The sequence below is a fragment of the Perca flavescens genome, chromosome 7 (assembly GCF_004354835.1).
Source record: "Perca flavescens isolate YP-PL-M2 chromosome 7, PFLA_1.0, whole genome shotgun sequence".
NCBI classification, from domain to species: Eukaryota; Metazoa; Chordata; class Actinopteri; order Perciformes; family Percidae; genus Perca; species Perca flavescens.
This window is the reverse complement of record NC_041337.1, coordinates 32,297,507-32,310,547: the sequence shown is the minus strand read 5'-3', so window position 1 is coordinate 32,310,547 and position 13,041 is coordinate 32,297,507. Positions and strand designations below refer to the sequence as shown.

At 38.4% G+C, this 13,041-nt stretch overlaps 1 protein-coding gene across 2 annotated transcripts in view; it reads right to left on the bottom strand.

The window, feature by feature from the left end:
* The window catches only part of hck (HCK proto-oncogene, Src family tyrosine kinase), a 30,476-nt gene extending 18,128 nt beyond the window's left edge, over positions 1 to 12,348 (bottom strand). The window contains exon 1 of one of the 2 annotated variants that reach the window (XM_028582494.1): positions 12,115 to 12,348. The gene's annotated coding sequence lies outside the window, so the exon portion shown is untranslated. The remainder of the gene's footprint in view (positions 1 to 12,114) is intronic. The other variant, XM_028582495.1, reaches the window with a different exon arrangement.
* Between the last annotated feature and the right edge of the window lie 693 nt (positions 12,349 to 13,041).

Genomic DNA, 13,041 nt, shown 5'->3' with positions numbered 1-13,041 from the left:
GATCCCCTTAACCCTTGTGTTTCCTTCCTGTCGACCATAAACTTGTTGTCCTTTCGGGTCTAAATTTGAAAATGTTTTATTAAAACTTTTTTGTCGCTTCTTTCCCCGACGTTTTTGTCGCTTCATTCAACGCTTTGGACTCTCTTTTTAAACTTTTGTCACTTTATTCAACTTCAAAGAACCAGGAAATGAGTAGGGGGAAATGAGTAGGGGGAAATGAGTAGGGGGAAATGCAACGCTTCCAAGCCCCGGCCGAGCGACGTACGTCGCCGCGACATGCAGTTACGTTTTTGAGAGGTGCACGTCAGGCTACGGCGTAGGGCCCGGCGTCGGTTCGTGTCTCCACGTATCTTCGTACGTAGCAATGGCGTAGATTTTACGCAGAAGTATAAATCAAGATTTATAGCTGACACAGTCAGTCAGCTTACTGGATGACCATGGCTGTATGGTTTTAGGGATGCTGTATGCTCCTGCAATCCACATAAAAACAATTTTAAGATTATTTTTAGGCCTCTATTGACAGGACAGCTGAACAAATGAAAGTGGAGAGAGAGGAATGACATGCAGCGTAGAGCCGCAGATCGGAGATATATGGGCGCCCGCTCTACCAACTGAGCTATCCGGGCGGCCCTACAATCCACATTATTGCAGTTTATTCTGACTTAATACTTTTTACAGATGTTGGCCTCCTGCGATACTGTTTTAATTCGTATGTATATATCAATTGAGATCTTCCAAGAATTAACACTGCAAGGTCTTTCTATCTACCTTGGCAATACAAATATTTCCACACAAGCCTCCTTATTCAACTGCAACATCTAGGGAATACTTTGTTTTCTCTACATATCACACCGTATCTGATTGTGTGCATGTAAATGTGACTGCAGTTATCTGGAACAAGGCTTAACAGGAGCGAGAACAAAGAGGGAGTCTGTGATGGGAGATAGAAGCTGTGTTTTATAGCACATGTTGGCTCACATTCACAGATGGAGAGGACAGATGAGAGAGTTGTTATGTGTAACCCAGCTCTCTTCAGCTCAAGGAAGAAGATTATCGCACAAATCCTCCCATTTCAGAGACTGGAAACCAGCGGTGGAATGTAACTGAGTACATTTACTCAAGTACTGTACTTTAGGAGTCTTTTCTTTTCGTGCCACTTTCTACTTCTACTCCGCTACATTTCAGAGAGAAATATTGTACTTTTTACTCCACTACATTCATCTGACATTAAGATTTTTGCACACAAAACATGTGTAGTTTATAAAATATGATGTTTTATTATAAATTAAACTACCCAACAATATAACGGCCTACAAGTGCAGCTGACATGATTAGACCATTAAACACACAACTGTTTGGATCGTTTCCAGTTTCTAAAATGGGAGGATTTTTCTGCATTAAGAACTTTTACTTTTAATACTTTAAGTACATTTTCCAGATGATACTTACATACTTTTATTTAAGTAACATTTTCAATGCAGGACTTTTACTTGCAACGTAGTATATTTTACAGTGTGGTATTGGTACTTTTACTTAAGTAAAGGATCTGAATACAAACAGTTCTGTGTTTAATGGTCTAATCATGTCAGCTGGACTTGTAGGCCGTTATATCGTTGGGTAGTTTAATTTATAATAAAACATCATATCTTATAAACTACATGTGCTTTGTGTGCAAAAAAATCTTAATTTGTAAAGTAAACTAAGGCTGCCAGATGTAGTGGAGTACAATATTTCTCTCTGAGATGTAGCGGAGTAGAAGTAGAATGAGGAATGAAAAGACTCAAGTAAAAGTACAAGTAGCTCAAATTTGTACTTAAGTACTGTCCATTGAATGCACTTAGTTACATCCCACCGCCACTAAGCAGCAGAGCCCTGTGACCATGCAGACAGATCTCCTATGATTGTAGAAGTCACATGTCGCGACGCCGATATCCCCAAACACCAAAGGAAGGAAACACCAAACACTGACAAAACTTTAAACGTTTCTGCAAGCAATCTCTCGATCTGTTCTTCAACAAATATCTGCAGTCTTACATAACCAAGACCATTCTGCCCTGCTGCAACTCACCACTGTACTGTGGTATGCAATGGAAAATGTTTCATTTGAATATTCAGACACAGGAAGTTCCGTTTTACTTCAGGTCAGAATTAGTGATGTTACCGTAGATGCTTCCTTTTTTTTTCTGTCTGTGTTCCAAACCTGGTTCCTCTTTAGATGTCTAATCGCAGGAAGCTCAGCCTAACAAGTATTGAACATTCGGGGCTTCGTGTGTTTTTTTTTTTTGCTGATACAAAATGGAGGTCAGCATTAGGCTGGTGGTAACACATTGCCCTAGTTTGGCTCTGTAAAAAACGCAGCAGTCATTGATTCATCTCAGTCCACGAGTAAAGCAGCAACAATTCATGTGATTCAGGAAACCCCCACGTCGCCTGAACACAAACCGGGGCGAGGCCAGAAGGGGACACAGGCCCCCCGCTGAAATATGATTGGCCCCCCCTGATGCCCCCCCCACACACCCCCCCGCCTGCCATCCATTGGGCTAGAGTGCTGTCAATCTGACAATTGTGATTTCCATTGGGCCTGTCACTTGGCTGCCTGTTCTGCCAATCTTCCCAGCCCTTGTCACATGACCAATTCATGTCTCCATGGTGACTATCCAAAATTCTGATATCATAGCACTGGAATTGTGTTTTTTTTTTTTTTCTTTCAATGGCAGACTGAGCCTATAGAAAATATGTATTGTATTCTGATATACAATTTGTTTAAAATGAAAACAATTGAAATGAATAATGAATGGGATTTGTTTTATTTAGCTTTCTACTCAAAGTGACATAAAATATTATGAACATGAAAATTAGCAACTTATATTTTTCAATAGCTCCATACATGGCAAGACACATAAAACATTTTCCTTACCATTTAGAATCCAAAACCTATGTTTATTAATATTTACATACTATAATTTAATTCTATGATTAGAGGATCAAGTTATTGCAGATATATTGGTATCAGTGTATATGTTGGCACAAAAGTAACAAGAAATTACAGTGCAGAAATACTAAACTAGGCTTGTGTTGTAGTCACGACCTCCTAAAGACCAAGACTTTGACGGGTTGAGACCGAGTCAAGACCAAGACCAGGGCCACGTTCAACCCCAACAAAACGTGAAACGTTGTGTGCACAAGCGCTCTGCCTTTTCATTACAGTTTACAGACATGTCTCTGCTGATTGGGTATCACCTGTGACACAGCCAATAAACGAGAGACACACCCACCAAATGAGAGAAAACATGCAGTATCTCAAAGCCGTTTCACACCGTTGCACACCGTTCTGAGGAAACATGTCGTTCAACACGGAAACCGTAGCAACACGGCGCACACCGTTGTGAGATTGAACCAAGGGGGTAAGCTTCACTTCAGAACTTGAACCTCCTATGGCGCCATTTTGTTGCTACCTGGCCATCACCTCCCGTTAGCATTCCACTGACTAGCATTCATTTTGGCGCCACTTGTCAGTGAATAACTTTACATCTGAAGCGTTTAAAGACTCTATTTGTCCATAGTTCATTTCTAAAGAAACACGGCAATGTATAAAAGGCTCAATTACCTTGTACCTCACGTTATGGCTCCGTAGCAAACGTTTTTGTAAAAATAGGCTAACGATTGTGTCACATAGTAGAGGAATTACCGTATAGTACAGGATAAGCTTGCAGGCAGTTTTGACTTACATGAGCTGTTTAGGATTAATTACTAATGTTAACTAGCATTTTAGTTAGCAATAATTAGCCTGTGCCCATGTTATCTCCTTACATATACCTACGCTCTCCGTCTCTGCAAGATTGGGAATGATTGAGATTTCTCTTGTCACAGCTACCAGAAGACTTACAACTTTCAGACAGGTTGCTCACGTCACATTTACGTCGGAAAAGTGCTTCTACTATCCTTCACTGGTCTCCGTCCAGAGCAACGGGGTCTGTTGGTCCATTATATACTGTCTATGGATTGAACGTGCACAAAGGCAGGGCGAGACCCACACTGCATTACACGATAAAACATGGAAATTGCTAACCATAGGCACTCATCAAACTGATCGGAAAGCTGTGGTCTTGAAATGAAATCCTGAGTCCTCTTTATCTTTGACCGAGACAAGGCCGAGTAAAAATGTGGTCGATTTCGAGATGAGACTTTCAAAAAGTGGTCCCGAGACCAAGACAGATCTCGAGGACTACACACTTTTTTGACATTTTTGTAGCTTTGTTTTGATGTTTTTGTAGCTTTCTTTAGACTTTTTTTTGCTTTCTTGACAGCAAAGAACAGTTTTGGGTGATTAAAGAAGTCCATGTTGCCAGTTTGTTGCTTTTTACTACATTATTTAAATTTTTTCAAAGCTTTTTTCGACATTTTGGGTGATTTTGTTTTCAATTTTTTTTCCAGTGTTTATGTTCTTTTTTTTTTAAAACCTTTTGGAAGTTATTTCAGAAGTTTACTTACTGAGAGAATTTATATAAAAGTCCTAACAGAAAATATTCTGTTTTTGTAACTGTAGCTACATACAGTTTTTAATTAAGCGGCAAAGTCTGGGTAATGAGCCGCCAAAATGACTTCTGTTATTTTACAGATTTATTTCTTGGTGGACATTTTATTAGAATACAGAAAATCCGCTTTGAAATGTAGGAAATATTGGATAGGATAGAACAACACAATGTTGTTACCCCGTGCCCCCCCTCTAGCCCCGCCCCTGCATTTAACTCTCAGGAGGAAGGTGAATAAGTGTAGCAACTTTTTCAACCCTCCTTTGTTTGAGATATGAAAGATTAATCTATGAGAAATGCTGTGCTTTGACGACACTGACAGTTTCACTTCTGTGCTTCTGTTTCTCCTTACAGTGACGCATTTACTGTCCAGACCGCATGGATCCCTAAAAATAGATCTTTCATGTCAGCGGAACCCACAAAATTAATAAAAGAATTTATGAATCAGTTACTTTCAATATGATGATTTGTTTTGCTCCGTACCTTCAGTCTGTGGAATCAGGTCTGTGTTAGTTTGAAGAGAACGTCGAGAGAAAGATGATGTCTAAAGGTGGAAATCCCAAATTTATATTATCAACAACTCAGTTGTACCTTAGTAAAAAAAAAAAAGTCAGAAAAATTTTGAATTCTATCAACACTATCCAAACTATCCAACATGACGTGTTAAAAGACAGAATCTCTGGGAGGTCAAAAGGAATGCAGTTGTGAGCAGGAACGGAGCATTGTTTTTTTTTATTCACTTTCACTTGTCACACAACAACATGAGCTACATGGCCACAGAAGTCAGATTTGGAAATATGACACTTAAGAGAAGAAAAAAAAAAAAAACATGTTGGAAAAGACTCTTATTCATGTTCTTGCAGGGAGTTAGATTTGAAGATGTAAACCACTGTCATGTCTGTAATCTAAATATATGCTACAGCCTGTTACTTTGGCTTAGCACAAAGGCTGGTTACAGGGGGAAACTTAAAGCCGAGCTGTGTGCAAATGTAACAAAATCCACTCACCAGCGCCTCTACAACTCACATATCTTGTTTGTTAAATCTGTAGAAAAAAAATTAAAAATCCAGTTTTATGGGGGGATTATGTGCCAGACTATCTCAGCCAGTAGCAGTAACTTTGCTGGAGTCTCTGACGGTGACAACAAGATATGACACTGGGGAAGAAAGTGAATAAGCTTATGTCCCATCACAAGACAATGTGACATTGAATTTGCCTTAATTTCCCAAGATTCTCTTAAAAGACACCATTGTGTTTATCTGTCAGAATGTAATATAACAGGAGCAAGTAGAGAAGGAGTGATAAGCTGTGTTAGTGTGTTCGCCATTTTGTAGTGGTGTTAGAATTCTCCGTGGTTAACCGTCACAGGACACCGGCGAGTCCAAACAATGTTTGACAACACTCCTACTCAAAAAGCGATATTACAAAATTTCATTTGAGACATTTATTTACCATTTTATTCATATATTACGCTTTTGTGAACCCAAGACTTTTGTAAACTCATTTAAAGCACCAAAACGACTGAGTGTAGGTATGTTTTCACAAGAGATTTGAAAAGTATTTCCACTTTAGGGCCAAATTATCTCTTTATACATTGCTCTGGAACAATTTTGGGCGTCTATACAGAAAGCTGAGTTTGTTCTGAACATTTTGATATGAAACACACGGGGATCAGGTTATATGCAAAACACTTTAAAAGGAGAATTCAAGAAGATATCTAAAAATGCCCTCAAAGGGTTCATTTCATTCACTATGTAGTCCACTATATAAAATAACCCACAATGCACCGCTAGTTTGAGTGTTGTTTTATCTTGTATTTGTCTGCCTTTTGCTATGTTTTGTATTGTGTGTGACCATTTTTGTGTGTGTCCTGAATAAAGAATATGATGATGATGTACATACGTTGTACCCTACATTGTATTCCCTTATACCACAGTCTCGCATTGCCAGACCCTTCTTCACAGCGCTGTGGAGGAGGGTCTGGCGAGTCCACGCAGCATTCTGGGGTGGGAGAAAAACGTGCTCTGGTTTATTGGCATTTCTTTAAACCAATCACAATGGTCTAGGGCGGTGCTGCTGCAAAATAGCCTCGGGAAGGAACTTGTTTTGGTGGAACGTGTACGTTCAAAGGTTGTTTAAGTCGTGCAACAGAAAACTCAGATTGGATCAGATCTTAAAATTCCAACACAAAGAAAGCGAAAGGTAACCGGACATTTTCGGGCATCCGAAAAGAGTGACATCCAGCGGAATTACCGGCAGAGCAAGAGCAATCCCGGAAGTGGAACGTCGTGGAAATAGACTAACCACAATGCCACGCTGTCGTGTTTTCCCCCGGAGGAGAAGAAGAAGAAGAAGCAGAAGCACCCGAGAAAACTGAAAAAGGAAAAATGGGACGGGCTTTCGTTTTTTTAACAGTAGAAATGTAACATGCAACATGTAAACAACCTTTTACTATTCTCATGAGTGCTCGGCTTGTTTCAGGAACATGTCAGAAGTATTTTTGTTTGGGTTTGTTTACATGATGCTTGGCGCGCCCGCCTCCAACACACAAAAAAAACGGCGCATGTAGTGTCCAAAATCTCATTTAGTCGTTCCCTATATAGTTCACTATTTAATAAACACTATATAGGGAATAGTGAGTGAGTGAATGAGGGACCGGTTTCGAACACTGCTACAGAGTCAGCAAATGTACTCAGCAATGTCAGTTACTTAGGTCTGCTAATACTAGCAAACACGAGATGACTTTTCATTTTAAAGAGGAAGGAGGACGTGTTATTTCTTCTTTCAAAAGTACATGTATTTAAAATAAGCAGTGTACTAATCAAGAGCACGGGTTAAACTGTCTAAAAGAGGACAGCAGCTGTAGTCAGCTACACTGAAAAGAGGGTATAACCCCACAGCGACTTTTTAAAAGAGCATTCTCAGCCCAGGTCTCTATTTCTGATCAAAGTGATAGTTAACCCTCTGAGGTCTAAGGGCATTTTTTTACATATCTTCTTAAATTTACCTTTTTAAACCTCTGGGGACGAAAGACGTAGCCGGCTCGTCCAAACGATGTTTGACTAAACTCCAACTCAAAAAGGGATTTTACAAAATTTCATTTCAGCCATTTATTTACTATTTTAGTCATATATAACCTAAAGACTTTGGTAAACTCATTTCAAGTACTCAAACAATTCGTACAACACATCATAAGTTAAGGTTTGTTTTCTAAAAGAGATTTGAGGACTTTCAAAAAGCCAATATCAACGTTTCAGCTTTAGCGCCAAATTATCTAAAGCTGAGTTTGTTCTGAACATTTTGATAAGAAACACATGGGGATCAGTTATGTGCAAATACCTTAACCTATATAACTAATTTATTTTGATTATATTGCAAATTTGAGGAGGAATAACAGGAGGAAGAGTTTTATTTTCTGAACTGTAGTGGAAAGTTCCTGGATTCATGTATTTATCACAAGATGAGATTGCAACCAATCACATTATAAGAAGTACGCAGACATTCAATTTCAATTGAAGAACAGAATTTAAATGATATCACGATAATTTTCGTCCAAAAGAGTACAACTTACAACACATATAATATAAAACGTTGCTGTCCCTTCTACCATACTGTAACTCTAAGGTTAGTGTTCGTATAAAGGCCTAGTTCATAATTATCAAATGATATCATAACATGCAAATACGTTCCCCTGCAAACATCACCCTCTCTCAGGAAGAAGTGCGCTTTGATACTTTGTTGATTAGGGCATAACAAACGTGCCCTTCAACATTACACACTTGCATGTGTGATTTTTTTTTTAAATAAAAATTGCACACTATGTTTATCTGCACCCTGTAGCTGTCCAAGCAGTAAGCAGGTACTCAGTCGGTTCTTTACTGACACTTCAACTGAATGCCATGATTACATGAATATTTCTGAAGGATTCCAGCTGTTATCCTACCAACAAACTATTTTAGTTTAACACATACGAGCCAACACTCTCTCAACAGACAAAATACAGGAATAATTCATGAGTGTTCTCTTATGAGGAGTGATTGATTTTTTTTTTTTTACACAGATGTAAATGTTGTGGGCTGTGAAAGACTGCCAGGCTGTGTGTTTGGGACTGCCTCAGGCCATAACAACATCACCTGGCTGCCTGGCACGCAACCAACAGGACATTAGGCAGATATAACTCACAAAAGAAAGAAAGAAAGTAGGAACGAAAATCATCACGGAAATTGATTAGAGTGTGGTCTAGACCTACTCTATCTTTAATGTGTCCTGAGATAACTCTTGTTGTGATTTTACCCTACAAATAAAATTTAATTGAATTGAATATCCGGTTTACTTGACAAATAGCTCATATATAAAAGCCAGTGTTTGTAGTACTTGAGATCAGTCTTAAGACCACTTTTTGAAGGTCTCAGTCTCATTTCGGTATCAAACGCATTTTTCTGTCTCGGTCTCAGATGAAGAAGACCCGGGTCTGTTTTTTAAGACCGGTCAAGGCCACAACTCCCTTTTGATTATTTTATAAAGGCCTTTCTCATAAAACACTTATGGCTATTAAAGAGGTGAATGAAGAAGAATCTTAAAGGGTAACTACCGTTGGACCTTATTTTCCTATGGTTTTGTGTGTAAGTGACTCATAGGAACAACAATCTTTGAAAAAGGTCCAGCATTAAGCGTGAACTCTGTAACCGGCAGCCATAGACCGGGCTGCAATGTAACCCTATGGGGCAAATGTTCAGCGTCAGTTTGGTCCACTAAAAGTGCTTTTTTTGCCACTAAAAGGATCTGATTATTATTCTAAGTGTCTGACAACATTATGGAAAGGATCCCTTCAGAGATAGACCTTTAAAACCTCTTTGAGACCTTTCTGTTTAACCAGAAACAACTCTGAAGTCGCCAGCGCTAAACCCACCAGACTCCATTTAGTAAAACCATGCTTTTAGCGTCTATAGAGCCAACAAACCTTCACATTTAAAGTGGTAAACTGTGTTAATTTCAACCAAAACTAGAGTTGTGATGGTTGGAAAAGTGGAAAGACGACCCAAAACGGCTTTTTATAGTTGTATTTTGTTTCTGTCGACTTTGAATGAAGTGTATTTTACGCTGCTAAAATAATTTTTTATTTATATGAAGTCTGGTAGGTTTAGCGAAAGCAATTCACGGATGTTTTTATGTTTAAAAAAAGGATCTTACTCTTTAACAGAAAGGTCGACCTCCTTAGAAATCCTTTCCATAATGTTGTCAGACACTTAGAATATTAATCTGAGCCTGTCAGTGGCAAAATGAGCACTTTTGTGAATGTAAATACAAGCTGGACAATTGCCCTACTAACTTACATTGTAGCTTGTTTCCCTGCTGCCGACTGCAGTGATCTCGCTTAATACTGGACCAATGTCAAAGATTGTTGTTCCCATCAGTCACTTAGACACAAAAACATAGGAAAATAGGGTTGAAAAAAAATCGTAGTTATCCTTTAATTGATTTTCTGTGGGTATTTTTGATGGGAATGTGGATCTTTCACATCAATTTGAGAAATGCCTATGGTTAACATGTTCCACATGTTATTGTGTGGGTCTCGCCCTGCCTTGGTCTTGGTCTTGACTTGGTCTCGATACACTCTGGTCTTGGTGATGACTTCGATTTAGGTGGTCGTGACTAAAACAACGATAAAAGCTTTTAAAATTCTTTGTTTACTTTTTACTTAACATAATTATAGCTATTGCATTTATTATCTGCACGATTACAGTATATTTACTACTCTACAGTATATATACAGTAGTTTAGCGTGGTATCTTATGTATACAACAAGTCCTCCAAACTATAAGACCACATAGGTTGTTTGTTCCAACCCTCTAATATGATCCATAGGAGAGTCTGATAAATTAGCTCCGTAGAAAAATCTAAATACGACCCACAGGAGCATTTTCCGTCCTCATTTCTGAATTTAAATTGCGTTACTTCAGTTCTGTGCGTACGTACATTCATCTGCAACTGTTTTGATTATTGATTTGTCATCAATTATCAAGCAAAAATGGCAAAAGCTTCTCAAAGTGTGAGTATTTGCTATTTTTTTTTATTCTATTGTAAATGTAATATCTTTGAGTGTTGGAGTCTTTGTTGGATAAAAAAACTAGACATTTAAAAATGTCAGAAATTGTCGGTTTTCACTCTTTTCTGACATTTTGCAGACCAAACAATTCATTGAGAAACTACTCAACAGATGAATCCATAATGAAAAAGATCATTAGTTTCAGCCCTAGGCAAGATACATTACTTTACAGTATGTTCATACATATTGTTACTGTAAATAATGGACCATACATTAATATTATTCATATAGAGGATTGCTTTTCACAAAGGAAGTTGGTTGTGTCTCTTAAAGCAACACCAACACACTTTTCCTCTTCGGTCCCCCTCAGCTTGGAAGTGGAATTGTCTGTCATATGTCTTATTGTAACTACAGATCCGCTACCCGATCTGGCAAACTTGCATAGTGCGGTTATAAAGCAAATGCAGAAGTGCCGGTCACCCTGTTACGAGTTGATGAACCACTAAAACGATTTTGGAAACATTATTTTAAGGTTCAAAATAATGTTTGGTATTTCTTTAAAATGTAAATTCTGCTTATCCATCAACGCAAGACACACTCAAGCCACCAACCATGAATATTGTGTCATTTTTCTTTACTTTTCGGTTTACAAAATTTTTTTTTTTTTTGGGGGAGTTGCTTCTGCAGTAAGGTAGACGCTAGATGGGGAATTTAACAATGGCCACCAGTATGATATAATACTGCCATTTTTGCAATATGTTTAATGCACAAAGAGAGTCTCTGTAAGATTCCCCTGGGATTAAAGCAATAATCTTAAAGGGATTTAAAAAAAAAATTATAAACACATTATTTAACATTTCTGTAAATGTGCCAGTGTTAGCCAGCCATTTACAAACAGAAGGCACCAATACAGCATCAAACCATCAATGCAGTACTATTAGCACACACAAGCCTACACTATATTTACAGTATATCTGTTGTATCATTTTTGGGTGCTGTTTAAAATGTTTTAGACCATTGAACATCTAAAATGAAAGTTAATGTACAAATACTGGAAGTAACAAAAAGCTGAACAGAAACTGGTTTCTGCTTTAGTCTAGATGGACAGTCTAAAAATAACTCTCTGTATCACACACACACACACACACACACACACACACACACACACACACACACACACACACACACACACACAGAATATAAGAAAGTGTAATAAACTGTAGTTAAACTGTGTTTATCAATTAGTTTACGTCACTTTTGACCACTTTCACGTTCCTCTACATACTGTAATATTCTGTAGGCGATTGGCGTTTCAACTCAAACTGAAGTTCCTCTTTTTGGAACTGAGCATCCTTGTTGTAAAACTACAAGTCTTCATTTGTCAATCATCAAAGCATAACGTTCTTATTTTATCCAAAATTTGTTCGACATTAACTTCACGGCCGATCATCCCCCATCACCCCTTTACAGTCATCTTTCGGACAGTTTGGCTACTCCCTTTCCACACAAGCAAAAACAGATCAAGAGGACACCTACCGCGCTTCAGCCACTCACTTCGACTATTGTTTCTGCGTGTTGTCTATGTGCTCTTCTATAGCTTCAGATGACCGAAAAAATAATAATCCTCATTTCTTTTCCGTAGGTTCCATTCCTTAACAGTACTAACAGTACGGGTTAGGCTGCTGAAGATGCGGACGGGGCGACGGAGCGCAGCGCACTGGGCTTGGACAAGGAAGTTTGCGTGCTGTGCGCATCTGACTGAGTTGGTGAAAAAGAGGAACAAGCTCTCACAGATCGTACTCTCGGTTTAACTGGCTGAATAAGCCGGCAGTCGTTTTTTTCATTTGCTTCTTCAGTGGCATTTCGATGGAACGGTGAGAAGAGACGCGGCATTGTGTGTCAAAGCGCAGAATGCAATATTAGCCTATTAGATGTAGATATTAGATTATATTAGATATATAGATTCTTTTCTATTGAACATATATTATCTATTTACTTTTTCATAGATTAAGATCCCTGTCTGGAGGTCGTAGTTTACCCATTTTTTTTTTTTTTTTTTTTTTGCAAATATGTCTGTTATTAAATCATTGGATATTATAAATACGTACAGGCAGGGGCATAGGGTTTGTTTTAACATGGGACGGGAACACACATTATAACGTGGGTGCTGGGGGCAGGGGCGAGTCAGGTGGCAGAAGGTGGGGGGTGGAGGGGGGTGAGGGGGTGTAGGGGGCATTTTATCAGAATAGCCTACAACCTAGAAAATCTGCTTAGAAATATAAGTGATATTGAATAGGGTAGAACAACACAATGTAATTCTGCTAAATAAAACATTCATTATTAATTTCCCTTGTTTTCATTTAAAACAAATTGTATATCGGAATACAATACACATTTTTCAAAGGCTCAGTAAGCCACTTTTAAAAAAACTAAAACTAAAATTCCAGTGCTGGTTCCATGGTA